Below are 5,789 nucleotides of genomic sequence, written 5' to 3'. Positions count from 1 at the left end.
AACAGGTATTTGGGATTAGGAAACATTATGCAGGAGAGGTACCACCGGTAATGTCACTGTCCAAAGCATCTACGTAAAAAGTCCACTGTATGTCACAGCTAAAAAATTTTGGCGCACACTTTACACTAGAGATGTGGCACTGGTAATGTCACTGTCCGCAGCGGACACTGTCTATTGAAAAAGTACACTGGATGTCACAGATATTTTTTGGATGCGCACACTTTACACAGGAGATGTGGCGCAGCTAATTTCACTGTCTGCAGCGGACACCGTCTATTGAAAAAGTGCACTGGATGTCACAGATATTTTTTGGATGCGCACACTTTACACTGGAGATGTGGCACTGGTAATGTCACTGTCTGCAGAGGACACCATCTATTGAAAAAGTATACTGGATGTCAAAGTTATTTTTTGGATGCTCACACTTTACACAGGAGATGTGGCATGGATAATTTAACTGTCCGCAGCGGACACCGTCTACGGAAAAAGTACACTGGATGTCACAGATATTTTAGGGATGCGAGGAGATGTGGTGCGGATGATTTAACTGTGCGCAGTGGACACCATCTATGGAAAAAGCACACTGGATGTCACTGATATTTTAGGGATGCGCACACTTTACACAGGAGATGTGGCTCAGCTAAAGTCACTGTCCGCAGCGGACACCGTCTATTGAAAAAGTGCACTGGATGTCACAGATATTTTTTGGATGCGCACACTTTACACTGGAGATGTGGCGCAGCTAATCTAACTCTCCGCAGCGGATGCCATTTATTAAAAAAGTACACTCGATGTCACAGATATTTTTGGGATGCACACACTTTACACAGGAGATGTGGCACAGATAATTTCACTGTCCGCAGCGGACACCGTCTACGGAAAAAGTACACTGGATGTCACTGATATTTTAGGGATGCGCACACTTTACACAGGAGATGTGGTGCGGATGATTTACCTGTCCGCAGCGGACACCATCTATGGAAAAAGCACACTGTATGTTACTGATATTTTAGGGATGCGCATACTTTACACAGGAGATGTGGTGCAGCTAATGTCATTGTCCGCAGCAGACACCGTCTATTGAAAAATACACTGGATGTCAAAGATATTTTTTGGATGCGCACACTTTACACTGGAGATGTGGCACTGGTAATGTCACTGTCCGTAGCGGACACCATCTATTTTAAAAAAAGTACACTGGATGTCAAAGATATTTTTTGGATGCGCATACTTTACACTGGAGATGTGGCGCATCTAATCTCACTGTCCGCAGCGGACACCGTTTATTGAAAAAGTACACTGGATGTCACAGATATTTTTTGGATGCGCACACTTTACACAAGAGATGTGGCACGGATAATTTAACTTTCCGCAGTGGACACCAACTACGGAAAAAGCACACTAAATGTCACTAATATTTTAGGGATGCGCACACTTTACACAGGAGATGTTCAGTGGCCAGGTACGGGGGGATAATATTCTGTATTGGTTTGTGATGCCGATTGCAGCGTGCGTAGGGTACTATCCTCGGGCCCTTCCAAGGAATTATAACGCACGTCCCAGATTAGGAATACCAGAGTGGTGTAATGGCCTATAATGTCTCTATAGCTTGATGTTAGTTGTGCTACAGTGTCTCCTACCTGGGTACGGCTGGACTCCTGGCTCACTTGCAATAAATTTGAGTGTAGTGATAGTAGGAGTAATAGGTAAATTTTCCAGAAGAAATGATGTCCAGACCTTTAGATGAAGTTCAAACGTTGCTTTACTTGAAATAACTTGCATCCAAGCAGTATACAGCTTTGGTCTCTTGGTCCCAGGAGGTTTTGGCAATCATTGGCAGGAATGAGTATTTCTGCTTTACATGTGGAGCTTGCAGGATAAACGTCTGCTTGGTAGCTCTGTAACTGTGGCAGAATTAGCTTCTTCACTTATCTGGTACCTTCTGCTGTGTGGGAACAGACTAGCTGAGGAGAAATAGGCTTCTACTAGGACTCTGGACTTATCAAACAGATGGATTCTCAGAGGATGCTTTCTTCCTTTAACTCTGGAGTTGGTCTGTAGTTTCTGCTTTCTTCATCCAGCAGAGCTGAAGGTGCTCAGACTGGGGATATTGTCAAGTCTCAGCCGAGACTAGGTCCTTGCTGTCTTCCCTAAGCAGGGGAGCTCCACACACACAAACCCTACCCCTAACATTCCCTCTAACTTCCTTATCCACCCATGCTACAGGATGTTCGACCAGCCCACATCTCCACAGAGGGGAAGTTAAGCTGGAATAATCCATTCCTGCTCAGATATACTAAACTGTAACTTGCACCTGCCAATGTGTTGCTGCCACCTACTGGTAACCAGGCAAATTACATGAACAATTGCATTTAACATAGATTTATTTGCATATTTGTGGAAGACATGAGTAAAATTACATCAGATGACAGTATAGAGGCTCTTAGGAGATAGTAGCGGTGTAGAGGAGTGTAGTAACACAACTCTGGGGTGTTATATTCCCCCTTTACTTTGAGTCAAGTCATCCTCGGCTTATGCTTTGGATTAGAGAAATGAGCTATGGGGTACCCAATTAAATACAAAGTTCTGCAGGAAGTACATATAAAGACATACAAAGACAAACATATAACGGCTACCCTAAGGTTCCTGTCCGCATGACTAGGGTGTATTATTAACAGTTGACCTCTCAGTATAACCAGTGAACCAAAGGTCTGCACTAAGCAATGATTACTGACTGACTTTGAAGTATATTGGATCCTAATACCAAAGAAAGCATGAGGGGGTCTTTACTCTGTAATTTCACCATTGTGTAATGAAATGCCCGCAAACAGAAGGGGGGCTTATCTTATTCCCTTCCCTGCACCAAAGTTGGAAATTAAGCCTTATAGCACGATCACTAGGCTGACTATGGGTAGCTAGATGGCGGTGCGTTAGGCCTTAGGCAAAGGTACAGAAGGGGGAGTAGTATACTTCTCCCAATCCTTCTGGCAGTCACAGAAGGAGGGTAAAATAATCCCATGAAACTCCTGAAAGACATCGCAGGATGGGGGTTTAGTAGTCCCTTGCAAATTCTGGCACATATAACAAACAGGAAGAAGGGGTATATTATTCCCCTAGCCATTCCCAAAGCAGCGTGGTTACCCTTGTAGTTGCTGGACCTGCCTGGGACTTACCACTTCTCCTACCTGGGTACCTAGGATACGTGACACCAAGAGTAGGCCATTAGTATTAAGTGTCTGAAGAGGCAGTCCGTGTAAAGAGAAAAGAGCTGTAAAGCACAGTGACCCAAAAGAAAGGTGCTGCAGAACTGGCTAAGTGCAAAAGTAAGTGCAATTTCACAAAAAGAGCATAGATTCAGATTGCGGCACCTGAAAAAGAATGTACACAATTGGTGTAAGTGCTTGAACGTTTCTTAACCTGTAAACATGTTGGGAAAAATATATTATGTATTTATTAGTGCAATCAATATTATCATAATACACTCAAATATGACTTGAGTCCTTTTTCTTGAAGTGCTTTAATGTGGACATAAAGAAAAGTCCATAAGTTTCTTGACTACCTCTGGAAGTAAACATGGTTAATTGTAATCCAATTGGAGGTATATTTGTAATCCAAGGAATGATATAAAATATTATAAAAACACATAAAATAGCAGCAAAAGTGAGAACCATAGTTCCATGAGGTTCTTAAATAACCTGAAGAAGGGGGAAAAACAATGTGCAAACTGGGATGTAAACAGTTGTTGAAGTGGGGGAGTCCTAACAAACCATGTCCATATTGGTGAAGAACAAACAAGGGCAACACACACGGAACCAATGGCCAACAGATCTTCATCCTTCAAGTGCAGTCCATGTTGTGGCTCCCATAAGTTTTTTTATTGCAATGAAGTAGGCATTTAGAGAAGGACTTGCAGGTCCTCCTCACTGCTGGAGCTACTAAAGCTCATCAGAGGGCGCTCCTGCCTATGAAAGCTAAGCCTTGCGGCTGTGGTAGTTTGCCACTGCCCTCTTGTGGGGTTTCCTGGAATTGGCTGAGCAGTTAGCCTGAAAAAAACTGCTGCAACCTGCTGCAATCCGTGATTCCCTGCCAGTGCAGAGGCAGACAAAACCTTTGGCTGGAGGGTTTCCGGCAAACAATCCAGGGGTGACTGTGGAAGCTTCCACGGTAGGACATAGGGTTGCACCCTGGGGTTTAAAGTCAACACTGAGTTGTTAATCTGACCCACCCGTAGTGTTGGGGGTGAAGCCAGGTCAGGGATAAGGGGCTCTGGCTCCGATTGGGCTCGTTCTCTGAACCTCAGCTGGCCATCTGGCACTTTCTGCAGGCATCTGATCCTACCAGCAGAACCTGGTTCTTCCTGCCAGGCCTCTGGGGTGAGAGCAGGGGATAGTGGCTTGGCCAGGAGGCTAATTCCGGCAGCAAATGGACCCTGCACGGAGCGCATCGGGGTGTATTCCACCTGGTCCCTGACATATAAGTTGTGGCGGGCTTGCGGAGGGTAATTGTGTTTAATATAGGGGTGGCCCACAAACAATTACTCCTCGCTGTAGTTGTCCTGTAGGAACCCCACTCCTCTTTCAATGGATAACCTCAGCACAGTTCCCGTGCGCTTGATTAATTTGGGGTCCGCTGGCCGGGGGTCAACCAGGACCTGCTTTACCCACTCTTCCACTGCCGTTTTATACTCCCATTGACTTTGGGCATGGCAAGTGATCTCGAGAAGGACCTCAGGGTTAATGTGACTGGGTCCGGGTTCAGTCCTCCTGGGCGGCGGAGTGGAAACTCCTGCCGCCTCCGCCGCGCCAGTCGACGTACGGAGCGGGGCCTCCTTGGGCCTAGCAGAGTGACCGGGTACTACCGGGCATGGTGCAGGGGCAGCTACGGGATGGACCGGGGCCTCAGGGAGCGGGATGGCTACGACCTGTTGTTGCGGCCGGGTGGCAGGTTCTGGTGCCTCCTGCTGGTGTTCGGCAGTGGTCGCGGTGGCCTCTGGAGCCTCAGTCAACTCTGCGGGGGTCATGACTTTCTGCTGGGCCGAGACGTCGGTCACGGGGGTTGGCGGTGCGATCTGTGATGTAGGCTTCTCCGGGACCTGGAAAGCTGGGCTGACGGCGGCTTCCGCAGGAGCAGGCTTGAGAACAGCGGCCATCTTTGCCTCAGGATTGGGGGAATTCTTGCTGTTTGAGGAGGAGTCCGCAGCCTCTGGAATCATGGCAAACACTAACGGGCCTTCTTATTCATCAGTTGGGAGACCCAGATCTCTGGTGGGTACTTTTCATATACCGGTTCACCTTGAATCGAAATCTCATCCCACTTTGGTTTGTAAAGCGCCATCTTACTTTGCTCCTCGGTCATGTTGGATGCAGGAAGTGAAGGTGGAGCCTATGGGGAGGGGTCTTCACTCCCTTAGCTCACATTGCAAAGTTTTTGGTGGGCAGGATTTAGGCTTCCCGCTTCTAGAGGGGCGTAGTCAGCATTTTCGCGCTCCTGAGAGGGCGTTCCTGTGTTTTCCCGCTTCTTAGGGACATGAAAAAGCTGCGCCATTACAGAAATATGGCAAATTAACCCTTGGTTTGCTGCCGCGCACTGTTTAGCGCTGTCTGGCACCGCAATAAAAGTAATAAAGTCAATTTCCAGGGTCTTGACACAGTTCTTAGGACTTGTAATAGTGTTAGACACACAATTCGATTCTGTTCGAGACGCCACTTATACAGAGGCCAGGTACGGGGGGATAATATTCTGTATTGGTTCGTGACGCCAATTGCAGCGTGCACAGGATACTATCCCAG

The sequence above is a fragment of the Bufo bufo genome, chromosome 3, assembly GCF_905171765.1.
Source record: "Bufo bufo chromosome 3, aBufBuf1.1, whole genome shotgun sequence".
Taxonomy (NCBI): Eukaryota; Metazoa; Chordata; class Amphibia; order Anura; family Bufonidae; genus Bufo; species Bufo bufo.
The sequence above is the reverse complement of the archived record's forward strand: the minus strand, read 5'-3'. Positions refer to the sequence as shown.